General features: G+C 46.5%; 1 protein-coding gene across 11 annotated transcripts in view; it reads right to left on the bottom strand.

Annotated features, from left to right (window-relative positions):
• LOC119950604 overlaps positions 1-26,318 on the bottom strand; it is a 342,477-nt gene that overhangs the window by 229,283 nt on the left and 86,876 nt on the right. For 4 of the 11 annotated variants that reach the window (XR_005457369.1, XR_005457368.1, XM_038773179.1 and 1 more), the window contains 4 exons: positions 25,529-25,567; positions 24,164-24,245; positions 16,510-16,801; positions 14,981-15,051 (listed from right to left, as the gene is read on the bottom strand). The gene's annotated coding sequence lies outside the window, so the exon portion shown is untranslated. Of the gene's footprint in view, positions 1-9,649; positions 9,700-14,980; positions 15,052-16,509; positions 16,802-20,337; positions 20,671-24,163; positions 24,246-25,528; positions 25,568-26,318 lie in introns of those variants that run through there. The other 7 variants (XM_038773183.1, XM_038773187.1, XM_038773180.1 and 4 more) reach the window with 5 other exon arrangements.

Raw genomic sequence — 26,318 nt, 5'->3', positions numbered from 1 at the left:
TTATGTGGGATCTTGCTGTACCAGTTTGCCTCCCTCATTAACAACCATGTCTACACTTCAAAAGAAATAAATTGTCCAGAAAGTGCTCTGGGATGTCCCGAGGATGCTAAGGTTCAAAAGGTATTTCCTTCTTCTGTTTGCTGTAGATTTTGCAGATGCCAGCAACAGTAAGAAAATTGTTGGCAGGGGTTTGCAGATGTCATGTCCACGGTGTTAAAAACAAGGGTGGCGCTGAGTCCAGAGGTGGCGATTTTCGGGGTGTCGGAAGACCCGGGAATCCAGGAGGAGAAAGGGACACGTTCTGGCCTTTGCTTCCCTGGTAGCCCGGAGACGGATACTATTAGCTTGGAGGGACTCAAAGCCCCCAAATTCGGAGACCTGGCTATTGGACATGGCTAGCTTTCTCTGTTCGGAGAAAATCATGTTCGCCTTGAGAGGGTCACTGTTAGGGTTCGGCCGGAGGTGGCAACCGTTCGTCGACTTCTTCGCGGAAAATTAATCGTCAGCCGAAAACGGGGGTGGGGGGGGGGTGGGGGGTGGGGAAGGTTAGTTTAGCTTAGAGCAGGGGGTAATAAAGGTGGGAGCTGTAAGGGAGGGAGACGGCTTTTGCACTATGTTTATAGTTTCATGTACATTGTTTATTGTGTTGTTGTTATAATACCAAAAAATACTTCAATAAAATGTTTATTAAAAAAAAACATTAAGAAAATTAGTTTTGTTTGCTAAAAATGGATTGCCACGTTGATTATTTGAACTTATCAAAAGCCTGAGGAGTGCACATGTTTCATTGGTGCACTCTTCCACATCTGATGAGTAAAGGATACCAAGAAAATTCCCACCAGAGTAAAGCACACAGAGTACAAAGGAGTAAATACAGAATAGCCACTGTGTGCTGAATCTAGGATGCCTCAGCACATATTACGATGGGAAATTGCGGTGGTATGATCCTTTAGGATCCCAACTGAGATCCTCCATCACATGTGCTCACTTAGGGGACAATAGGGACAGTGAAGTCTCAGCTGGTCCACAAAACACTTGCCTCCAGGTTCATCCTGTTGTGCTTTCTAATATTATAAAAATTAGCTGGGGCAAGGGGCTGGGATGCTGTTAAAATAGTAGCGTTTTCCAGGGCTGTTATTATTATTTCAAATGATTGATTTTGTAGGACTCCTCTCCCTGCTCAACCTCATCCAACTAATGACAATTGACAAATGCCTGGTGTGGTGCTGAATCATACAGACAAGCTTGATTCAAGTTTCAAAGCTTGGTCGGACTTGGGTTAGTCAATCTCAACTAAGAAGTAGTAATAAGTACAATGCAATTAGGCTCAGCATTTCAGGATGAGAGGGGATCCCACTATATCGATATCTAGCAACTAACAACTGCTGAAAATGTGATGTGGGTTACAGGTGAGGACAGGTTCAGGCGGCTCTATAACATAGACCCAACCTTTATGCTCACAATTCTGTCCACTTCCATGAGTCAAAAAGATTGACTCTAATCAGGTGAGGGGGTTAGGAAGTTGCCAGGACATCTGGAATTCTGTTTTGATGTAAGTGAGTGCTTTGGTGAGGAACAGAGAGGAGGCAAACTACAGTCAATTTGTGACCCATTCTTATTATTTTAAGTTCCACAAACCTTCTGCCTCTCACCTTTCTCTTCTCTTTTCAAGACTTCATCACAATCTAAGGCTTTGTTCAAGGTTTTGGATCTCCCTCCCCAAATCTTTCCATTCCTGGCTTGACATACATTTAGCTGTGAAGTACCTTGGAATTTTGTTTAACATTAAAGGCATTATGTAAATACAAGTTGCTTTCAAAGTAATTTTCAATTTGGTTCAGTCTCTGGTGTTAACATAATAAATATATTTCACATCAAAGCAGGAAAGGCTTGATATTGCACTTTTCACAACCATCAGCTGCCTCAAAACACTTGCAGCCAATGAAGTACTTTTCAAGCGTAGTCACTGTTGGAATGCACGAAACATTGCAGTGAATTTACGCACTGCAAACACCCACAAACAGCAATAGGATCATTGTTTTGATGTTGTTGCCGAGCTTTTTAAAAATTAATTTATGGGATGTGGGTGTCGCTGGTTAGGCCAGCATTGACTGTCCATCCCTAGTTGCCCTTCAGAAGGTGGTGCTGAGCTGCTTTCTTGAACCACTGCTGTCCTTGAGGTTTGGTACACCCATAGTGCTGTTAGGGAGGGAGTTCCAAGATGTTACCCCAGTGACAGTGAAGGGACGGCGATATATTTCCCAAGTTAGGATCGTGAGTGACTTGGAGAGGAACCTCCAGGTGGTGGGGTTCCCAGTTTTCTTCTGGTCTTGTCCTTTTAGATGGTAGTGGTCGTGGGTTTTGAAGGTGCTGCCTAAGAAACCTTGTACGTAACGGGGAAAACCTCAAGCATGGCAAGGGAACTCAGTCACTTTATGGAGCAGATGGGAGCAGTGGACCCCTGGAGGTTCGCCCACCCGGGGGAGAAAGAATTCTCTTTCTTCTCCCCAGTACACAACGTGTACACCAGAATTGACTTCTTTGTGGTGGGGAAAACGGTGCTTCCAGGGATAGACAAAGTGGAATACTCAGCAATTGTGATATCAGACCACGCTCCACATTACATGGACGTGCGGCTAGAGACGGGAAGGGCCCAGCGCCCCACATGGAGGTTGGACGGTGCCTTACTAACTGACAAGGCCTTCAGCGAAAGGATAGTGTGGGCCATAGCAGAGTACAAGGAGAACAACCAAAACGGGGAGGTCTCACCCTCCACGTTCTGGGAAGCGCTAAAGGCCGTACTAAGAGAGGAAATCATTGCCTTCAAAGCGCAAAGAGATAGGGAGGAAAGGGTGGCTAGGCAGAAGATGATCGACTCCATACTGGAGGTAGACCGTAAATACTCCGAGGCCCCGACCGTAGAGCTCCTGGCGGAGAGGAAAGAACTACAAAGGAACTTTGACCTGCTCTCCACCAGGAAAGCAGTGCACCAACTCCGCCAGGCGAGCGGAACCCTGTACGAACACGGAGACAAAGCCAGCCGCCTGTTGGCACACCAGCTGAGAAAGCAGGCAGCCATCAGAGAAATTGCGCAAATCAGGGGTAACGGAGGCACGTTGGAAACAGAACCAGAGAGGATTAACAAAACCTTCAAGGCCTTCTACCAAGAGCTGTACACCTCAGAGCCCCCAACGGGGAAGGTTGGGATGAACCGGTTCCTTGATGGACTGGACATACCAGTCGTGGGAGAGGGCAGAAAACGGGACCTGGAAGCACCACTAGCACTGGGAGAGATCATGGAGAGCATTAGCTCCATGCAGACGGGGAAGGCGCCGGGACCGGACAGATTCCCGGCGAACTTCTACAAAACATTCGCGACAGCGCTGGCCCCGCACCTGCGGGAGATGTTCACAGACTCGCTAGCTCGGGGTACACTGCCACCCACGTTAACACAGGCCTCAATCTTGCTGATACCTAAGAAGGACAAAGACCCAACGGAATGTGGGTCATACAGACCCATCTCACTGCTGAACGCAGACGCCAAAATACTGGCCAAAATCCTAGCCAAAAGGCTAGAAGACTGTGTACCCGAGGTAGTCATAGAGGACCAGATGGGCTTCGTCAAAGGTAGACAGCTTACCTCGAATATCAGGCGCCTACTGAACGTGATTATGACCCCCTCCGGGGAGAGAACACAAGAGGTGATCGTCTCCCTGGATGCAGAAAAGGCCTTCGACAGAGTCGAATGGAAATACCCCATAGAGGTACTGGAGCGGTTCGGGCTTGGAACAGGGTTCACCTCTTGGGTAAAGCTCCTATACAAAGCTCCCATGGCGAGCGTACGGACCAACAATACCAACTCCCAATACTTCCAGCTGCACAGGGGCACCAGACAAGAATGCCCACTGTCCCCGCTGCTGTTCGCACTAGCAATCGAACCGCTAGCAATCGCGCTCAGGGCAGCAAAAAAAAATTGGAGGGGGATCCGAAGGGGAGGCAGAGAGCACAGAGTCTCACTCTATGCAGATGACCTGCTCCTCTACATCTCGGACCCACAGAGCAGCATGGACGGAATCATTGCGCTCCTGAAAGAGTTTGGAGCCTTCTCGGGCTACAAACTCAACATGAGTAAAGCGAGATCTTCCCAGTTCACCCGCAGGGGGGGGGGGGGGGGGGGGGGGGGGGGGGGGGAAGGAAGGCAGCACTAAAGGGGCTGCCGTTCAAACAAGCCCGACACAAATTCCGCTACCTGGGGATCCAAATAGCCCATGACTGGAAAGGGATCCACAAATGGAACATCACCAGTCTGACGGAGGAAGTAAAAAAGGACCTGCAAAGATGGAACACACTCCCACTCTGCCTCGCGGGGAGAGTCCAGATGATCAAAATGAATGTACTGCCCAGGTTCCTCTTCCTGTTTAGATCTATTCCGATCAACATCCCCAAGGCCTTTTTCAAAGTGATGGACAAACTAATCATGGCGTTCGTATGGGGGGGTGTAAAAATGCTAGGATTCCAAAGAAGGTCCTACAAAAAACAAAATCCGGGGGGGGGGGGCTAGCCCTCCCGAATCTACAATTCTACCACTGGGCGGCAACAGCCGAGCGAGTAAGGGGATGGATCCAGGAGCCAGAGGCCGAGTGGGTGCGCACGGAGGAGGCCTCCTGCATGGGGACCTTCCTCCGGGCCCTCGCCACGGCAGCACTCCCAGACCCACCCAAAAAACACTCCAGCAGCCCAGTGCTGACAGCCACCCTCCAATCCTGGAACCAACTGCGGCGGCAATTTGGCCTGACCAAAATGTCGGACAAGGCTCCCATCTGCAACAACCATAGGTTCACACCAGCACTGACTGACGCCACCTTCAAAAGGTGGAGGCAGGACGGAGGGACACTGACAGTCAGGGACCTATACACGGATGGCAGGATCGCTACACTGGACGAACTGACAGAAAAATTTTGGCTAGCCAGGTGGAACGAGCTACGGTATCTGCAGCTCAAAAACTTCTTACGAAAGGAGACAAGGACGTACCCACAACCGCCACGACAGACACTACTGGAAGACCTACTGGACGCAAGTATCCTAGAGAAAGGGAACTGTAGCGACATGTATGACCGACTGGTAGAAAGGGCCAACACCGTACTGGACGCAACAAGAAAGAAATGGGAGGAGGATCTTGAGATTGAGATAGGGTGGGGACTCTGGAGCGAGGCACTGCATCGGGTCAACTCCACTTCCACGTGCGCAAGGCTCAGCCTGACGCAGCTAAAAGTGGTACATAGAGCCCACATAACAAGAACCCGTATGAGTAGGTTCTTCCCGGAGATGGAGGACAGATGTGAACAGTGCCAAAGAGGCCTGGCCAACCACGCCCACATGTTCTGGTATTGCCCCAGACTTGTGGAGTACTGGACAGCCTTCTTCGAGGCTATGTCCAAAGTGGTGGGGGTGAGGGTGGAGCCATGCCCGATAGTGGCGGTCTTCGGGGTTTCAGACCAGCCAGATCTATTCCTGGGGAGGAGGGCGGACGCCCTTGCCTTTGCCTGCCTGATCGCCCGCCGTAGAATCCTGTTTGGCTGGCGGTCAGCAGCACCACCCAGAGGGATGGGGGGGGGGGGGGGGGGGGGGAGGAGAATGGCTAAACCTGAGGAGGGAGGGGCGAACCACGGGGGTGGTGGTGGGGGGAAGACAGCTAAACCTGGGGAGAGGGAGGCGAACCGTGGAGGGGGGACGGGGACGGGAGAGGAGGGCCGGTGGGGGGCAGGGAAGCGGGAGCCGGAGGGAGGACACGGGATGCCAAAACGTGCATGATATCTCCAGGAGCGGGGAACGAGGAAACTGGAGATGGAGGACGGGAGGAGCGGCAGAAGCTGGGGCGAGGTGGGACGGCAGTGAGACCCGTCCAGGAAGGGCGGGCGACAGCAACACACAGCACAGCCAAATATCGCACACTATGATTTTCTCCCCGGCACCCAAAGGTGTGCTTGCCCCCCTAGTCCCCCCCCCCCCCCCCCCCCCCCCCCCCCCCCCCCCCCCCCCCCCCCCCGCAGGCAGTTGCCTCCTTATGTGGGGTGAGTAATTTTGCCAGATGTACAGAGATGCTGTTGTCGAGCTGGTGCACAATACCCCACCAGTTATTCCATTTCATATGTTATTGTATTTTTTTTTATGTTGGGGTGTGCCCTTCTCCTCTAAATGTGTGTACATATATATATATATGTTTCTTATTCTGTGTACAGAACGGTAATTATAGCTTGTTCAAAAAAAAAACAATAAAAACATTTATTAAAAAAAAGAAACCTTGTAAGTTACTGCAGTGCATCTTGTAGATGGCACACACGGCTGCCACTGTTCGTCAGTGGTGGAGAGTTTGAATGTTTGTGGAAGGGTTAGCAATCGAGCGGGCTGCTTTCTCCTGGATGGTGTTGAGCTTCTTGAGTGTTTTGGAGCTGCACTCTTCTAGGCAAGTGGAGAATATTCCATTGCACTCCCGAATTGTGCCTTGGAGATGGTGGTCAGGCTTTGGGGGATCAGGAGGTGAGTTACTCGCCGTAGGATTCCTAACCTTTGACCTGCCCTGGTAGCCACAGTATTAATATGGCTAATCCAGTTCAGTTTCTGATCAATGGTAACCCCCAGGATGTTGATTGTGGGAGATCCAGTGATGGTAATGCCATTGAATGTCAAGGGACGATGGTTAGATCCTCTCTTGAAGGAGATGCTCACTTTCTGGCACTTGTGTGGCGCGAATATAATTTGCCACTTGTCAACCCAAGCCTGGATATTGTCCACGCATTGCTGCATTTGGAGGTGGACTGCTTCATTAACTGAAGAATCGTGAACGGTGCTGAACATTGTGCAGTCATTTATGAACATCCCCACTTCCGACCTTATGATGGAAGGAAGGTCATTGGTGAAACAGCTGAAAATGGATGGGCCTAGGATACTATCCTGAGGAACTCCAGCAGTGATGTCCTGGAGCTGAGATGATGGACCTCCAACCACCACAACCATCTTCCTTCGTACCAGGTATGACTCCAACCAGCGGTGAGTTTCCCCCTATTCCCATTCACTCCAGTTTAGCTGGGCTTCTTGATGACATACTCGGTCAAATGCTGCCTTGATGTCAAGGGCAGTCGCTCTCACCTGACCTCTGGCATTCAGCTCTTTTGTTCATGTTTGAACCAAGGCTGTAATGAGGTCAGGAGCTGAGTGACCCTGGCGGAACCCACACTGACCGTCCTTGAGCAGGTTATTGCTGAGTAAGTGCCACTTGATAGCACTGTTGATCACTCCTTCCATCACTGTGCTGATGATGGAGAACAGACTGATAGGGCGGTATCTGGCTGGGTTGGATTTCTCCTGTTTATTGTGTACAAGACACACCTGGGCAATTGTCCACATTTCCAGGTAAATGCCAGTGTCGTAGGTGCACTGGAACAGCTTGGCTAGGGGTCCGGCAAGTTCTGGAGCACAAGTCTTCAGTACTATTGTCGGAATATTGTCAGGGCCCATTGCCTTTGCAGTATCTTTAGTGAGGTTTTACTTATTCCATGCTTTCTCATCTTACTGAACCTTAATGAGACTTTTCTTCCCGATGACAGACTTAAAGAGCGCCAGTGTAGTTTAACTTCAAACAATTTATTAAGAACTATTTACAAAGACCACAGGGTAAACACATGATGGTGTTCAGAAAAATACTATACTGTACCTAGCTCTTTTGGAGCCTCTCAATCATCAGACTACTGATGTCACTTCCACATTATTAATATCACCATGGCCTCATTAACATATCCATTGACCCATTACTCTACAATAATGACCAAATAATTTGTTTTAATGTCAATTGAGGGATAAATATTGGCCACGACACCAGGGATAACTCCCTGCTCGTCTTCAAAATAGTGCCATGAGATCTTTCCCAACCACCTGAGCAGGATGAGGGGCGGAATTCTCCGACCCCCCCCCCCCCCCCCCCCCCCCCCCCCCCAGCAGGGTCGGGGAATCGCCCGGGTCCGGCGTAAATCCCGTCCCCGCCGTGGCCGGAATTCTCCGCCACCCAGGAATCGGCGGGAACGGGAATCGCGCCACGCCGGTCGGCGGGCCCCCGCGGCGATTCTCAGGCCCGCGATGGGCCGAAGTCCTGCCGCTGAAAGGCCTCTCCTGCCAGCAGGATTGGCAGCGCGAGCGGGCCCCCGGGGTCCTGGGGGGGGGGCGCGGGGCGATCGGACCCCGGGGTGTGCCCCCCACGGTGGCCTGGCCCGCGATCGGGGCCCACCGATCTGCGGCGGGCCAGTGCCGTGGGGGCACTCTTTTTCTTCCGCCGCCGCCACGGCCTCCACCATGGCAGAGGTGGAAGAGACCACCCTACCGCGCATGCACCGGTGGTGACATCAGCGGCCGCTGACGCACCGGCGCATGCGCAAACCAGCGAAGGCCTTTCTCCTTATTGTATTTTTTTTATGTTGGGGTGTGCCCTTCTTCTCTAAATGTGTGTATATATATATGTGTGTTTCTTATTCTGTGTACAAAACGGTAATTATACCTTGTTCAAAAAAAAAACAATAAAAACATTTATTAAAAAAAAGAAACCTTGTAAGTTACAGCAGTGCATCTTGTAGATGGCACACACGGCTGCCACTGTTCGTCAGTGGTGGAGAGTTTGAATGTTTGTGGAAGGGTTAGCAATCAAGCGGGCTGCTTTCTCCTGGATGGTGTTGAGCCTCTTGAGTGTTTTGGAGCTGCACTCTTCTAGGCAAGTGGAGAGTATTCCATTGCCCTCCCGAATTGTGCCTTGGAGATGGTGGTCAGGCTTTGGGGGATCAGGAGATGAGTTACTCGCCGTAGGATTCCTAACCTTTGACCTGCCCTGGTAGCCACAGTATTAATATGGCTAGTCCAGTTCAGTTTCTGATCAATGGTAACCCCCAGGATGTTGATTGTGGGGGATCCAGCGATGGTAATGCCATTGAATGTCAAAGGGCGATGGGGAGAATTCCGCACCTTTGGGGAGGCCCGACGCCGGAGTGGTTGGCGCCACTCCGCTACGCCGGGACCCCCCGCCCCGCCGGGTAGGGGAGAATCCCGACCGAGGTATCTGTTTAATGTCTCATCCAAAGACGGCATTTCCAACAGTGTTAACCTTGATCTTTGTGCTCAAGTCCTGGAGTAAGACCTGAATCTAGAACCTTGAGATTCAGAGGTTGGAGTGCTACCAACTGAACATAAATCAATAACTTAATTATAATCTGTAATAATACAGCATGTGATTATTCAGAATTTACTTTATAAAATAAATATAAAAGGTGGGATGGTGGCGGAGTGGTTATCCCTGCTGCCTCACGCTGTGGAGGACCCGGGTTCAATCCCAGCTCCGGGTCACTGTCCGTGTGGAGTTTGCACATTTTCCCCATGTCTGCCTGGGTCTCACCCCCGCAACACAAAGATGTGCAGGGTAGGAGGTTTGGACACACTAAATTGCCCCTTCATTGGAGAAATAAAAAAAACCAAATATCCATGACATGAAAATGAAAATTGCTTATTGTCACAAGTAGGCTTCAAGTGAAGTTACTGTGAAAAGCCCCTAGTCGCCACATTCCAGCACCTGTTCAGGGAGGCTGATACAGGAATTGAACCATGCTGCTGGCTTGCCTTGGTCTGCTTTCAAAGCCAGCAATTTAGCCCTATGCTAAACAGCCCCTGCAATACATTCATATGGCACATAATTAGATCAACAAACATGTTTTAAGTGCTTCACAAGATCAATTATCTTTTGAAGTATGGAAATTTGTTACATTACCATCTTGTCATCTTGCATCTTTAATGTTGCACAACCAGCGACAAGCTGAACAAGTTATTCAGCTTATTAATGGGGTATGTAGGACATTAGGAAACCCTCAATATACCAATGGAATCTTCAATATCCACCTGAATAGATAAATGTGACCTCACTTCATTTGAAGGGGTTGCATCTTGTGACAGTGCATATTCCAATCAAAACCATAATGGAGCATCAAGTTAGTTTATAAAAGTTTAAATTGATTTGGAAAGGATTGAAATTTGTTTGAACCTATTAGGTTTCAGTTCTGAAAGGGTTAGTGAAGTTTGTTCTCCTGCACTGCCTGGGTTCAACATATAACTAGATTATAGTGCTGTTGTCCTTAGTCCTATCTCAACCTGCAAAGCTACCAGTAATAAAGCAACTCGCCTTCATGCACTAAGCAACAACACATTCATCAAGAGACCAATGAACTGTGTTGCACAGCTAAGATACATTACAGAGAATGGATTTTCCTTTACAAGCTCTTGATAGCATTTGATGACATTAGACTACACATTCTGCACGATTCAGTTTAATTATACATATGACCAACTTGAAGGTGAGGGTACCGAGTGCAAAAAGCAACATAAAGAAAGAAAGTGATGCATGCATTACCAAACAGTTTCATTTGTATTCCATCAAAAAAAGATCGCAAAGTCTAGACATTCCAGTGACATTATATTTACTTAACTCAGTGTGACGTGACTGCCATTAGCTGTTGTGAAAATGTAAGCCATTTTACACACTATGGCTGGATTTCCGATACAGAAAGACATAATACATGCTGAAAACATTTTTCAGCTGTTTACGAAGCTTGTATGTTTAAGAGTAAAGCGAATTCTATTTTGTAACAGGAGTAAGTGATGTTTTCAAATTTAATCTCTTCATCACAACCCTTTTCAATTCTGTGTTGCCCAACTACTCGAAAGTATTCTTCTACATGTCCCCTCCTCTAACTTTCAAAAATGTTGTCCCATATATATTCTTCCCCTTTGCTGCATTCTCATTGTGTCAAAATTAATACAAAGTACACAATATCCTACCTGAAATTCCTCTTTCCCAGGGGCCTAACTGCCGAATTCCACCTTTCCTTGCAATGGGCTGGTTCAGCACACAGCTACATTGCTGGCTTTGAAAGCAGACCAAGGCAAGCCAACAGCACGGTTCAATTCCCGTACCAGCCTCCCTGAACAGGTGCTGGAATGTGGTGACTAGGGACTTTTCACAGTAACTTCATTTGAAGCCTACTTGTGACAATAAGTGATTTTCATTTTCATATTGCCTTTTCACTGCATTCAACAGTCTTTCAACATCTAATCTTGCCACAGCTTTCATGATTTCTGATTTATCCCTCTCTTTTTCAAATCTTTTTAAATTTGACATCTAGAGAGAGAATTTGTTAGCATGCCTGGGAACAATAGGAAACCATTTTTGGTAATTGTGTTCAAGGTATTAGACTATCTTCTGATTTATAAGTTTCCAATTTAGTCTTTGATATCCTATGCATAATTACTTTGCCAAGGCTAATCTTCTAATGATAACTGCCTTTGTTAAAGTGACAAAAAGGGTTGCTGCCACGGCACACAACACTTGTGTTCTAGTCCTGGGGTCTACAGAGATGTCGGCCCGGGACAGAACTGTGGGTTTAAATGCCAACCATGAATCTCCAATTGGACGGACCTCCGGCTGTCCTGCCAGTCCATTAGACGACAAGTGATATGGTGCTGTTCTAATATATCTGATGCCATTTGATTTCACTAAGGCCTAGAATTCCCCATTAGTGAAAGTTGTGCTCTTGTCAGAAAACAGGACTTCCAGTGTGCCACTCGTGCAAAAAGGCTGTCATAGTTTCTCGATCGCAGTGTGGAGGGTTATGGAACCCATACGGTGTATCTCCAACCATGAATCCACCAGGATCAGAAACATAGAACCTAGAAAAGACCCAGCAAAGCCTACCTGGATTGTGGCCACTGGCAGCCCCCATGGGTGTAGGGAGGCCGAAGGAGGGAGTTTCTGGTTTTCTTGGCATGAATTGCACTGCTTCACCAAGTTACCAATGTCTGAGTCGCGATGTAGCTTCGAGCGAGCAGTTAAGCAACACCATGATTTTAAATTCTCATCCTTGTTTCGAAACATCCCCATGGCCTCTTGTCTCCCTCTCTCCTCCAGTCCCACAACCTTCAGATCTGTGCTCTGCAGGTTCGGGGCTTATGAGCAATCCTAATTAACCATCAACGAACATGCATTCAGTTGCCAAAGCTTTAAGTTTGGAATTTCCTCCCTAAACTTTCTTTTTCTCTTACTCTGTTCCATTTTAGACATTCCTTAAAACCTGTCACTTTGACTACGATTTTGGTCATCTGCCCTAATATTTCCTAATGTGTGGCACCATGTCAGCTTTTCATGGCATTCCTGTGAAATACTTTAGGAAGTTTTGTTATGTTAAAGGTTGCATATAAATAAGATTTATTATGTTCTTGTTATTGATATGAGTTACAATATAACACTAAGCCATTTTATAATAAAAAAATTTCAGAATCTTAGTCCATTTCTTTCTGACAAGCTCGTCTGAATATTGGTGTTAGTTAATTTTCTTTCCTGTGATGTTTCCAATTGGTTACCATCTTTTCACAAATTATTTCAATAACAAGTGTTGTTCAGCAGTTGTCATAGCTTGGTTGAATTTTTCACAACCTTAATATAAATTCAAAATAATTGGTTGTCATGCATTTAACTGAATCTGCAAATTAATTCATCTGTGTTTGTCCGAAGTTAGCTGGGGTCCTCTCCTCGGCCTAGTTAGAAATCTGCTTTAAACTGACTGTGGTAACACATATGTCAAAATAAGTTTCTTACAGAAATTGGAACAGCAGTCTGTTTTTTAAAACTGTTCATGTTCAGTGACCAAATTAAAATGTCCAACAGGTCTGTTTCCAATCACTAGCTTTCGGAGCTGCGCTCCAAATTAAAAGGGGGTGTTACCAACTAGAATTAAACAAATGTTTGTAAGTTTTATTGCAGTAAATATGAAAACAATTTGCAATTCTAAACCACTCAATTTTGGTTTAGGACACAATGATAAATGGAAACCCACTAAGGTATACTAGCACTGGGGAAGAGAATAAAAGAGGCTTTGAGTACCCAGTCCAATCAGAATCAGTGTTCCACCATCCAATGAGGGAATTATGGCCATGGTTCTCTGTTCCAAAAAATGGTTAGGTAGAAGTGAGAGGTATTTGGAAAAGATGGTAACCTTCATTCTCTCTATGTCATTGCATTCTACGTTTCATCTTCACTTAGCTCTGGCTGTAACTCATTCCATTTCGAAGCTTCCATTAGTGCAATCCTCTTGTACACTTCTCACAGGAGGCCACACTGGAGCAGTGCAACTGACCTCCACTCAAAATAATGGCCTTTTCATTGAACAGTACTTGTGATCTTACCTTCTAGAAGATCCCTGTGAAAATGCCACTGAAACGGAAAGATTTTGTGGGTAGGCCCAAGTTCACAAAGTCACGACCGGAAGCGGGAGCCACTGCCGCTTGAGAAGTGAGTGACCAGGAAGATGCAGGAAACCCTCAGCACACTACAGCCCACTAGGCCTTGGGCAACCAGAGGACAGCTGCCATGGTCATCTCAAGTCCTGAGGCAGCAAGGTCAACAGCCTATTCCCACCTCAGCTGGCAACACAGGAGAAGCCTTCATCTGCAGACAAGTTGCACATTGATCGAGTGGAAGCCCTTCATGTTCACAAAGACAGCTGGTGGGCCTGTGGGAGCCTTAAGGGCATTATGTGCAGTGAATGACACTCTGCACCTGGGGAAATTCTGCAATGGCCCCAAAACCGATGGCTCACTTCGCTTGACTGTCTGTAAACAGATATATTGGCTGGTCTACTTGAACAAGGTAATGTTCACCATTGTGATGCATCAATATGCTGCAGATTGGGAGATTCTACATATATTTCCAATGGACCTCGAAAAGAACCAAAGGTATAGATGTTTAGTACCATGGCAACCTTCAGCACCATTGCTGGAATTGTGTGACTAGCATCATGGGATACAGGTTTGTGATGGCCTCCCTGGAGAGGCACAATCTTTGATGACACTGCTACTTGGACATTTGAAGACATTTCAACTTCTGACAGTAAACCCTCACTGCAGGGCTCATGTTCTCCTCTGCACCCTTCTCTTCTGTCCCAAACCTGAGGCTAGTGCTCCTAATAACCCTTAGATTGCTGCTGTACAAGTACCTGTGGCTAAAGTTCTCTCCCTATTCTACTCACTAGAGATCTCAATGTCCAGGGCATGTGGGCACTCTCAGTTTCCAATAACACTTATCCAGTCGCCTTCTCCCCACTGGCAGCATGCTCCTGAGTCCTGACACCTTTCCCCTTACTGTTGACAGTGATATGCGATGCCCACACTACTCTACCCACTCTAGCAGGCCACGCTCGCTTACCTGATCTTTGTCAAGTGAAACTAGCACTGACCTCCCACTTGCTTGTCACATCTACTTACTTGGCGAGGCTCTGAAGGCTCGTGCTTTCTTTTTAAAAAATATTTTCATTGAAACAAAATTTTCAATATCACTAATTAATCCCAACACAACACATAGAATACATAGAATTTACAGTGCAGAAGGAGGCCATTTGGCCCATCGAGTCTGCACCGGCTCCTGGAAAGAGCACCCTACCCAAGATTAACACCTCCATCCTATCCCCATAACCCAGTAACCCCACCCAACACTAAGGGCGATTTTGGACACTATGGGCAATTTATCATGGCCAATCCACCTACCCTGCATATCTTTGGACCATGGGAGGAAACCGGAGCACCCGGAGGAAACCCACACACACACGGGGAGGATGTGCAGACTCCACACAGACAGTGACCCAAGCCTGAATCGAACCTGGGACCCTGGAGCTGTGAAGCGATTGTGCTATCCACAATGCTACCGTGCTGCCCTAAACACAAACCATCCCAACCCAGCTTTATCCCAAACTACCCGCCTCAATCCTAAATATAACCCCCTCCCACGCCCCCCCCCCCCCCCCCCCCCCCCCATAGATCTCGGCCCCGATTTCTACCTCCTTTCCAGGAAATGAAGAAAAGAACACATAAAGTAGCTTTCAGTTGCCAATTTGATTGCCTCAATTACCTTTTCTGCTGCATTGAGGTGCTCCTGCCATGACCTCCTACCATGCTGTCAGACCCTTGGAACATCCAGTTCTGAAACAAAGACATCAGACTTCTGTACAAATGTCTTCAGTCCAAGTGTTCCGTTTCCCCAACCCCCACTCAACCCATCCCCCGGCCTTCAAAGAGCCAGAAAATTTATTTCCCTTCGTCTCATTGCTGGGCTGTGAGCATAACATTGATTTCAAAATCAGTTAGTAGATCACTGGTTAATATTGTCAGCCCATCAAACACTTCTGAGGAATGGTTTTAAATCATTTGGCAATTTATTTGACAATCATTTCCAGACATTTACAATATAATCGCTCAGGATTATTGATAGTTCCAAATCATTAACACCAATTCAGACAAATTAATTAAGAAACTTGTTTTACTAAACTAATCATCCATAAACCAGTGAGTTTCGTGAAATAAATGTTTTGTATTTTCAATAAGAAATTAAGTTAAGATTATATTAAATTAAAATTTTCTGGTCAGCTAAAATTTTTCAATAGATTTTTTTGAAAGTTGTTACAATCTGAATAATGGTATAGAGTTCAATGATGCCATGTCTCCTAACAGAAGTAAATTTCAGATTTTTATTTTACTGTGAATTGCTTTGCTTTTTAAGATGATGGATGAGATCTTCCGGCTGTTTACACTGGCAGGCTGTTCCAGTTCTGCTGGTGACACACCCCTACTGTGCATTTCCTGGTGGAGTGGGGTGATTCACTGGAAAATTCCATTGACAACGGTGGGACCGGAAGATCCTGCCGTCGACCAATGGCAGGCCATCTCCCACCACTGAGAAACTTACCATGGGGGGGGGGGTCAGAGAATGTCGGCTGATGGATCTCCGTGCAATGTATGCAATTGGTTATGAAAGGTTATCAGGGATAGGCAGGAATGTGGGGTTGAAGTTACAATCAGATCAGTTATGATCTTATTGAATGGCGGTGCAGGTTCGAGGGGCCGAGTGGCCTACTCCTTCACCTAATTCATATGTGGGTATGGGTTTATGAGCTGCTTTGAAATCTCCTGAGTGGTGAAAGGCGATAAATAAATGCAAGTCCTTGCTTTTTGTTTTGTACTGTCCAAGGGAAGGCTTTCTGTTCTTGATTCCCATGAATAAACATTAAGCAAATCAAGTTAAGTACAACACAGTTAAATGCAAAGTAAAGCTGTTATTACTGTGTCCAAAAATTCAACCCAATCCCAACCTTAGAAGATACGACAAACTCCATCAGTGTCACATTTTTTAAAGTTTCCCACACCAGCAACCCCATGGCTTACAGCTCACCTGACTGAGATTGTCAATTCAATTCCAAACTACGGTCAATTTTGTTCTGTGCTCATTTGTCTATTAAAGAACTAGACTGAAACCCTTCATGGTTAATTTAAATAGCATTCTTATGGTTTGCATTCAGAGAGAAATTGTATCAATTCTGTCTAGAGTGGATGTAAAGCTCAGAGGTGAAAATCCATGTCTAACCACTACTTCCTATTTCTTACCTTTGTTATATTTGGTCTGAAAATATTTCTGGTTAATCAGACCATTTAAGCAGTATCTTCATCCTTGTATATGCTATAGTGATGGTCATCCCATTTAGGTAGCTGTACATCATGCATCATAGGTGAACATGTATGTGACAGTGTTTAAATAACTTTTTCCTTCATTGTAGTGAATATAGACTTATTCCAAGTGTTAAATTCAGTCTATAGTTTGTCAAAGATCCACTTTGTTTTGTAACTAATGTAATCAGCTGAGGCAGGAAGTCTTCATAGAGGGTCTGAGCTTGAGCACCTGGATTAAGAAGATAGCAAAAATAATTAAAACTGACAATAAATAAAAGATGCATTCTGTGAGGGTGAAATCCAGGCAAACACGGGGAGAACGTGCAAACTCCACACGGCTTAATTGGTGCACTTAACAAGACCCCACGGGCATCACGCCACAAATGCCTGTCCCGCCGGATGATTCCCCGGGACCACTCCCAGCAGCACCCTGCTAATGAGGTGGAGCAGCACTTAAACCCATCTCGCAGAGCAAACCCCACACGGCACACAGCCATGCCACCAAGGAGACCTTCTCCAAGATTCGGAGATGCTGACCTGGCCAGACAGTTGGAAACATTGGCGTCCAGATGGTTTGCCTTGTTCCAAAGGGCTCGGAGGGTCAGCCGCAGGGCAGCCAGTGCCGCCTTTGAGGATTGGATTGGATTGGATTGGATTTGTTTATTGTCACGTGTACCGAGGTACAGTGAAAAGTATTTTTCTGCAAGCAGCTCAACAGATCATTAGAAAAGGGAATTAAACAAAATTCAAGAAAATACATGAGAATACATAATAGGGCAACACAAGATATACAATGTAACTACATAAGCATTGGCATCGGTTGAAGCATAAAGGGTGTAGTGTTAATGAGGTCAGTCAATAAGAGGGCCATTTAGGAGTCTGGTGACAGTGGGGAAGAAGTTGTTTTTGAGTCTGTTCGTGCGTGTTCTCAGACTTCTGAATCTCCTGCCCGATGGAAGAAGTTGGAAAAGTGAGTAAGCTGGGTGGGAGGGATCCTTGATTATGCTGCCCGCTTTCCCCCGGCAGTGGGAGGTGTAGATGGAATCAATGGATGGGAGGCAGGTTCGTGTGATGGACTGGGCGGTATTCACGACTCTCTGAAGTTCCTTGCGGTCCTGGGCCGAGCAGTTGCCGTACCAGGCTGTGATGCAGCCCGATAGGATGCTTTCTATAGTGCATCTGTAAAAGTTGGTAAGAGTTAATGTGGACATGCCGAATTTCCTTAGTTTCCTGAGGAAGTATAGGCGCTGTTGTGCTTTCTTGGTGATAGCGTCGACGTGAGTGGACCAGGACAGATTTTTGGTGATGTGCACCCCTAGGAATTTGAAACTGCTCTCCACCTCGGCTCCGTTGATGCTGACAGGGGTGTGTACAGTACTTTGCTTCCTAAAGTCGATGACCAGCTCTTTAGTTTTGCTGGCATTGAGGGAGAGATTGTTGTCGTTACACCACTCCACTAGGTTCTCTATCTCCCTCCTGTATTCGGACTCGTCGTTATTCGAGATCCGGCCCACTATGGTCGTATCGTCAGCAAACTTGTAGATGGAGTTGGAACCAAGCTTTGCCACGCAGTCGTGTGTGTACAGGGAGTAGAGTAGGGGGCTAAGTACGCAGCCTTGCGGGGCACCGGTATTGAGGACTATTGTGGAGGAGGCATTGGTGTTCATTCTTACTGACTTGGCCAGAAAGTCAAGGATCCAGTTGCAGAGTGGAGAGCCAAGTCTTAGGTTTTGGAGCTTTGATATGCAGTGGCCGGCAGCAGAGGGAGTGTGACCAGGAAGACCGTCACCAGATGCTGCAAGAGGCTAAACGACTTCCACTGGGCCACCTGGGTGAGTTGGCATTGGCCCACTGGCACTGGTCCTGCCCCCCCGAATGACATTGCACCTGGCACTGCCCCTGCCCAGCATCATAACGTGCCCTAGCCCACCCATGCCCAGCAATGGTGCCCACACCTGTTTCCCCCCCCCCCCCCCCCCCACCCATGCACCCCCCCTTCCTGCGATGCATGAAATGTGTGGCTCACGATGCCCTCTCTGTGGCCCACAGGAGACATTGGCCCACAACAGATGGGAGAGAACCCAGGTGGGCGGCGGTGTGCCGGAAATCAGAGTCCTCACCTCCTACGGGGAATGGGTCGCAGGGTGGCCGAGGACAGATCGGTCACTGACGTCGAGATCTGCCTGCGCCGCAGAAGTGTGTATCCACCGGCTCCCACTCAGATGATCTGTCACAAGTGAGTAGTTCATGCCAGAATAATGATCCTTCCTTCTCACTGACCACATGTCCATTCTCCCGCAGGATCATCATGCGAAAGTGCCAGCCCATCTGGGGTGGTTCCCCACCACTCTAGTTCTCCCCTCCCCACTTGCCTCCCATGAGAGCACCTCAGAGGACAGCTCCAAGGATGCCGCTATAATCACATCATAGCTGGCATCCCCACCCTCCACCAGCGCAGAAACACATACTTCGGTGGGCGAAAGTAGTGGACAGGCTTCTGGGGCACAATGTGGTGAGCGCCACGCAGTTGCAGTTGGACATCAGGTGGAGGTAGGAACGTCCAGGCCAGGCAGTAGTCGGAGGTCTGTGGGATCCCAGGACCTAGTTGAGTCCCAGTCAGATGCGGAGCCTCCGGACAAGGTTTACCTGAAAATTATACAGTTCATGGGTACGTCCGTGAGATTCATAGGGGGATGTCAGTGATACTCCAGCAGGTCCACAGATGAAGTTAGGAGTCCCAATGGCTGCGGGCGCAGTAGAAAACACTGGCAATGAGTGGCACCGAGGCCAACATTGCTAGGGTGGCGACTGCAATAGAGAACCTGGAGTATGATGTCAGCAGCATGAGTAGTGATGTCCAAGGTTTGGCTCAGTCAGTGACAGCCATGGCGGAGTGCCTCAGCAGCATGTCTGAGTCACTGGGAGATGTGTCCTTGACACAGGTCGACCTTTCCAAGGTGCTGTGGAGCATGTTACATTCTCAGGTAGGCCCGTTGCTGAGGCACTGCGGAGAATGTCCCAGATGCTGGGGACGTGTCCCAGCTTCAGGTGAACCTTACTGGGGTGCTGCAAAGCATGAGCCAGTGACAGGTGGGCATTGCTGAGGTGCATCAGAGCATGTCCCAGTCGCTGAGGACTGTGTCCCAGAAGCAGGTGGACATTGGCAAAATGAAATAAAATGATAATCACTTATTGTCACAAGTGGGCTTCAAATGAAGTTACTATGAAAAGCTCCTAGTCGCCACATTACGGCGCCTGTTCGGGGAGGCTGGTACGGGAATTGAACCATGCTGCTGGCCTGCGTTAGTCTGCTTTCAAAGCCAGCTAAACCAGCCCCGTAATGATGCTGCAGATGCTGCAGAGCATAGCCCGCTCACAGAGGTGCATCGCTGAAGGCATCTACATCATGGTGCAGTCACTGGGGTGCCACCAGGGATTGTAATAAAATACACCCTAGTACCGCCACATCACCAGCACCAATGGTGCTGCAAAATGAAATGTACAGATAATGAAGAGGCCTTTGCTGAGGTATGTACTGGGTGAGATGTAGACCGATTGAGCAGTGAATTAGGTTCACATGGGAGTTTGGTGCATGGGGAAAGAAGTGCTTTAAGTAAAGTTTATTGCAATTAATAATGTGTGCTAGGTATTAGTTGGATATATCAGTACAATAAGGTTTATTAACGGTTGTAAGATTTAGTAAGTTAAGGACAAGTAAAATAAAGTTTATATCAGTAAACCAAAGTAAAATAAAGTTAACGTAACTGAAGCAAAGTTAAGGCATGGCGGAGCAGCGAGAAGTAGTATGTGAGAAGTCGTGGATGTATTGTGATCTCAATGATTTCATGTGCAGGATGCGTCACCAGCTGCAGAAATCGGAGCTCTGGGTTTTGGAGCTCAAGCAGCGACTGGAGTCACACCATAAGTTCAGAGTATGGGGACAGGGAGGGAATGGCAGTACGAAGAGAATCAGGCAGGTAGTGCAGGAGTCCCTTGATGTCCCGCTTGCTGATCAGTTTTCTGCTTTGCATACTGGTGAGGGTGCTGGTTTTTCAGACTTTAGTCATATTCAAGTTCATGGCACAATAGGCAGCTCAGCTGTAAAGGAGAAGAAGCAGAGAAAAGGATAATTAGTGATAAGGGATTAGTTAGTTAGAGGAGCTGACAAGCATTTCTGTGGCCATTGACGTGACTCCAGGATTGTAATTTGCCTCCCTAGTGCCAGGGCCAAAGATGTCACCGAATACCTGCAGGGTATTCTTCTGGGGGGAGGATGAAAAGCCAGAGGTTGTTGTGCATGCCTGTACCAATGATTTAGATAGGAAAGGTTCTGAAAGTAGATTTCAGAAAGCTAGGAGTGAGATTGAAAAGCAGGATCTATAAAGCAGTAACCTGAGGATTACTTCCAGTTCCACATGTTACTGAGCTGAACATAGACATAGGGGAATTGAACGATAAAACACAGGGCTGGAGAATAATAATATAATAATTGCTTATTGTTACAAGTAGGCTTCAATGAAGTTACTGTGAAAAGCACCTAGTCACCACATTCAGGTGCCTGTTTGGGGGGGCCGGTACGGGAATTGAACCCGCGCTGCTGGTCTTGTTCTGCCACTGTGCTAAACCAGCCCCTAACTGGTGTAGGAAGGAGGGCAGAAGATCTCTGAGGCATTGGGGCCAGTTCTGGAGCAGGTGGCACTTGTACAAGATGGCCAGGGTGCATCTTGGCTGGACTGCGACTAACATCCTCACAGGGGGAATCACTAGTGCTGTTGGGGAGCGTTTAAACTAGATTGGCAGGGTGATGGAAACCTCAGTGGGAGCACTGATTCGACGGAAGTAAAATTGCTAAAAGGAAGTAGAAAAATAGAAAGCAAAAATTGAAGACAGATGAAGCATGGGCAAGCAGCAAGTAGGATAAGTATATGAATATTACTAAAAAGCGAAATTAAAGGCACTCTCTCTGAATGCACATAGCATTCACAAAAAGGTTGATGATTTGAATGCACAAATTGAGATAGATGGCTATGATTTAATTGCCATTATGGAGTTGTGACTACAAGAATGGAAACTGAATATCCAAGGATATTCGGCATTGAGGAGGGATAGGCAAAAACGAAAAAGAGGTAGGGCAGCACCCTTGATAAGGAACAAGATCAATACATCAGCAAGCGAGGATCTTAAATCGAAGATCCAAATCGTAAAATCAGTTTGGGTGGAACCAAGAAACTCCAAGGGCAGCAGCAAACATTGATGAGAGTTTCTTATGGGCCACCAAATTGCAGTGCTAATGTTGGGCAGGAAATTAGAGATGCATGTAACTGAGGTAATGCAGTAATAATGGGCAACTTCAATTTATACAAAGACTGACTTAACCAAATCAGCATTACTACTGTGAAGGAGGAATTCCTGGAGTGCGTACAAGATGGGATTCTGGAGAAGTGCATTGAGGAGTTATCTAGGGATCGAACTATTTTGGATTTAATTAATAATCTTACTGCAAAGGAACATTTGGGAAATAGCAATCATAATATGATATAATTTTGCATTGAGCTTGAATACGATAGAGTTCATTCAAGATATTATGATGGTATGAAGGCAAATTGACAACAGTAGATTGGGAAAATACATGAAATGATTTGATGGTAGATAGGCAATGGCTAGTATTTAAAGAAATGCTACGTGGTCTACACAGATAATCATTCCTCTGAGGCACAACCACTAAAGGGAGAGGTTAGTCAACGAAAGACATTAAAGGTTGTATTAGATCAAAGGGAGTGGCTTATAAGGATGTTGGAAAAAGTGGTAAGCTTGAGGATCGTGAGCAATTTAGAACCCAGCAAAGTAGTATAATTATTAATGGAAAAGGACATTTTGCAAACTAGCAAGGAACTTGAAGGTGGACGGTAAATGCTTCTTTAGGTGTGTGACGAAGGAAAACATTAGCTAGGACAAATGTGGACCCATTGTAGATAATTATTTGAATAGAAACATTGTGCAGGAGTACAGGGGAAATACAGGGGCATGACACTAAGTCATGATTCTCATTTAGAGTCATAGAATCATAGTGGTCTATGGCACAGAAAAGGCCCTTCAGCCCATCATGCCTTCGCCAGTCAAAAACAACCACCAAATTATTATAATCCCATTTTCCAGCATTTGACCGTGTGTGCCTTGACATCAAAGTACACATCTAAATGCCTCTTAAATATTATGAGGGTCTCTGCCTCCGCCACCCTTTCAGGCAGTGAGTTCCAGACTCCCAACACCCTCAGGGTGAACAGGTTGTTCCTTCCATCCCCTCTAAACTTCCTGCCCTTTACCTTAAATCTAAGTCCTAGTCATTGATTGCTCCACCAAGGGGGAACGTTTCTTTCTGTCTACTCTATCTGTGCCTCTCATAATTTTATACATCTCAATCATATCCCCCCTCAGTCTCCTCTGCTCCAAGGAAACCTACCCGGTCTCCCCAATACCTCTCCATAATTTAAATCTCTCGAGCCCAGACAACATATGGTAAGTCTCCTCTGCAACATTTCCAGTGTTATCACATCCCTCCTATAATGTGGATTCCAGAAATGTACACAATACTCTAGCTGTGGCCAAATCAATGTTTTATACAGTTCCAGCATAAACTCTTTGCTCTTAAACTATATGCCTCAGCCTGATAAAGGCCAGTATGCCATATGCCTTCTGAACCGATTCATCCACCTGCCCTGCTCCCTTAAGGGACCAGTGTACATGCAAACCAAGGTCCCTCCTATCCTCGGTGCTTTCCAGGGTCCTGCTGTTCATCATTCCCTTGCTTTGTCTGTCCTGCCTCAGCGCATCATCTCATATTTATCCGGCTTGAATTCCATTTGCCACTGATCAGCCCATCTGACCAGCCCATCTACATCCTCATGTAATCCACTAATTACCATCCCACCAATTTTTGTATCATTCACAAACTTACTGATCAACCCTCTCACATTCAAGTCTAAATTATTCAGGGCAGCACAGTGGTTCGCCAGAGATCTGGGTTCATATTCCGGCCTTGGGTGACTACGTATGTGGGTTTCCTCCGGGAGCTTCAGTTTCATCCCACAGTCCAAAGATGTGCAGGTTAGGTGGATGGTCCATGCTAAATTTCCCCTTAGTGTACAAAGATGTGCAGGTTAGATGGATTTGGGGTTACAGGGATAACAAAGGGGTGTGAGCTGAGGCAGAATACTCTTTTGGGAGGTCGGTGCATACTCAATGGGCCGAATGGCCTCCTTAAGCACTGTATGGAGTCTATAAACCACAAGCAGCAAGGGCACCAACCCTGATCACTGTGGAACGCCACTGGACACAGGTTTCCAGTCCAAAAAACATTCCTCAACCATTACCCTCTGCTTCCTGCCCTCATCTACCCACCTGGCACCTCTTTGGTTGGTCATTGCCTCCCCTTAACAAAACCATGCTGACTATTCTTGATTAGCCCCTGCCTCTCCAAATGCAGATTCATTCTGTCTCTCAAAATTGCTTCTAATAGTTTCCCCACCACCGACATTAGAACATAAGAACTAGGAGCAGGGGTAGGCCCCTTGAACCTGCTTGATTGACTGACCTGTCGTTTCCTGATTTATCCCTTCCTTCCTTATTGAATAATGGTACCACATTAGGTCTCCTCCAGGCCTCTAGCACCTCTCCTATGGCCAAAGAGAAATTGAAAATTATTACCAGCGCCTCTTCTATTTCCTCCCTTGCCTCACTCAACAACCTGGGGTAGATTTCACCCGGTCCTGGAGATTTGTCTACTTTTAAACCTACCGGACCACTCAGAACCTCCTCCATGTCTATGTCAATTTCTTTAATTCTATTACAGTCCTTCTCCATGATTTCAATACCCACATCATCCCTCTCAGTAATGAACACTGATACAAAGTACTCATTTAGAACCCTACTTATTTAAAAAAATGTTTTTTACCTACGTCCTCAGGCCACCACTGTGGTACTTAATGTGCCCTACTCTCTCCTAGTTATCTTTTTACCCTTAATTCAGGAGTAAAACAATTTAAGATTTTCCTTAATTTTACCTCCCAGTATCCTTTCATGTCCCCTTCTTGTTCTCCCAATTCCCTTTTTAAGTTCTCTCTTGTACAATCTATAGTTCTCTAGGGCTTCTGCTATTTTCAGCCCTCAATATTTGCCATAAGCCTCCCTTTTTTTCTTTATCCAATGCCGTATATCGTTTGATATCCAAGGTTCACTGGATTTGTTGGCCCCAATCTTTTTCTTGAGTGGAACATGTTGGCCCTGTACTCTCCCTATTATCCTTCCTGAATGTGTCCCACTGTTCTGTCATAGATTTATCTAAAAATGTCTGCTCCCAGTCAGTCCACTCAGGCCAAATCATATCTAACCTTATTAAAATTGGCCTTCCCCCAGTTTAGAACTTTGATTTCAGGTGCATCCTTGTCCTTTTCCATAACAATCTTGAATCTAAAGGAGTTGTTATCACTGTGTGCAAAATGCTCCTGCCTTAATATCTGGGGCTGGTTTAGCACAGTAGGCTAAACAGCTGGCTTGTAATGCAGAACAAGGCCAGCAGCGCGAGTTCAATTCCTGTACCGGCCTTCCCGAACAGGCGCTGGAATGTGGTGACTAGGGGCTTTTCACAGTAACTTCATTGAAGCCTACTTGTGATAATAAGCTATTGTTATTAATATTTCAACCACTTGCCCGGATTATATATCTAAAATTAAGTCCAGGACCACCCCGTCTCTTGTAAGAGCTTCTACACACTGGCTTAAAACGTCCTCCTGGCTTCATTTTAAGAATTCCACTCCCTCTCAGCCTTTCACACTATGATTTTTAGAATTTAGAACTTTGGGACTGGAACAAGATGAGAACAGGAGTTGGGAGCAAAGAAGAAGGAGTTTAATTAATATTTATTCAAATTTAAGTCAATTAGAATATAAACGTAACTAACCTTTGTCTCGCTCTAGGAAGCAACAGTCATGTGAGGCTTCTGCAAGATATGAGAGTTTGAACAGCAGATGTTAACTGGGATAAGTACACCTACAGAAAATATCTCCAACTGAGATATTACGGTCTCCGAACTTGAGGTGGACTTGGAGACAGTCCAACACATCAGCGAGGGGATTTCAGAGGCTATTTATCTTGCTGAGGGTGGAATGAATGAAAATCTTCAGTGATAGTGACGAGGGATAGGCTAGCGCAGTAACAGCTATGAACATATTACATACATAGAAACATACATAGGAAATAGAAGCAGGAGGAGGCTATTCGGCCCTTCGAGCCTGCTCTGCCATTCATTATGATCATGCTGATCATCAAGTTCAACAGCATGATCCTGCCTTTCCTCTATATCCCTTGATCCCTTTAGCCGCAAGAGCTAGATCTAATTGTTTCTTGAAATTGCACAATGTTTTGGCCTCAACTACTGTCTGTGGTAGTGAATTCCACAGATTCACCACTCTCTGGGTGAGGAAATTCTCCTCACCTCAGTCCTAAAAAGTTTACCCCTCATCCTCAAACTATGACTCCTAGTTCTGGACTCCCCCACCATCGAGAATATTATTTCTAACTCTACCCTGTCTAATCCTGTTAGAATTTTATAAGTTTCTCTGGGATCCCCTCTCACTCTTCTAACTCCAATGAAGACAGACGTACTGGTTTTCTGTGGAAAGATGAGGATTGGGTAGAATCATCACATTGATTATACTGAGTTAAAACACATATTCTCAGGTGAGGAGGGC

This window comes from Scyliorhinus canicula, chromosome 16 (genome assembly GCF_902713615.1).
Source record: "Scyliorhinus canicula chromosome 16, sScyCan1.1, whole genome shotgun sequence".
Taxonomy (NCBI): domain Eukaryota; kingdom Metazoa; phylum Chordata; class Chondrichthyes; order Carcharhiniformes; family Scyliorhinidae; genus Scyliorhinus; species Scyliorhinus canicula.
The sequence above is the reverse complement of the archived record's forward strand: the minus strand, read 5'-3'. Positions and strand labels throughout refer to the sequence as shown.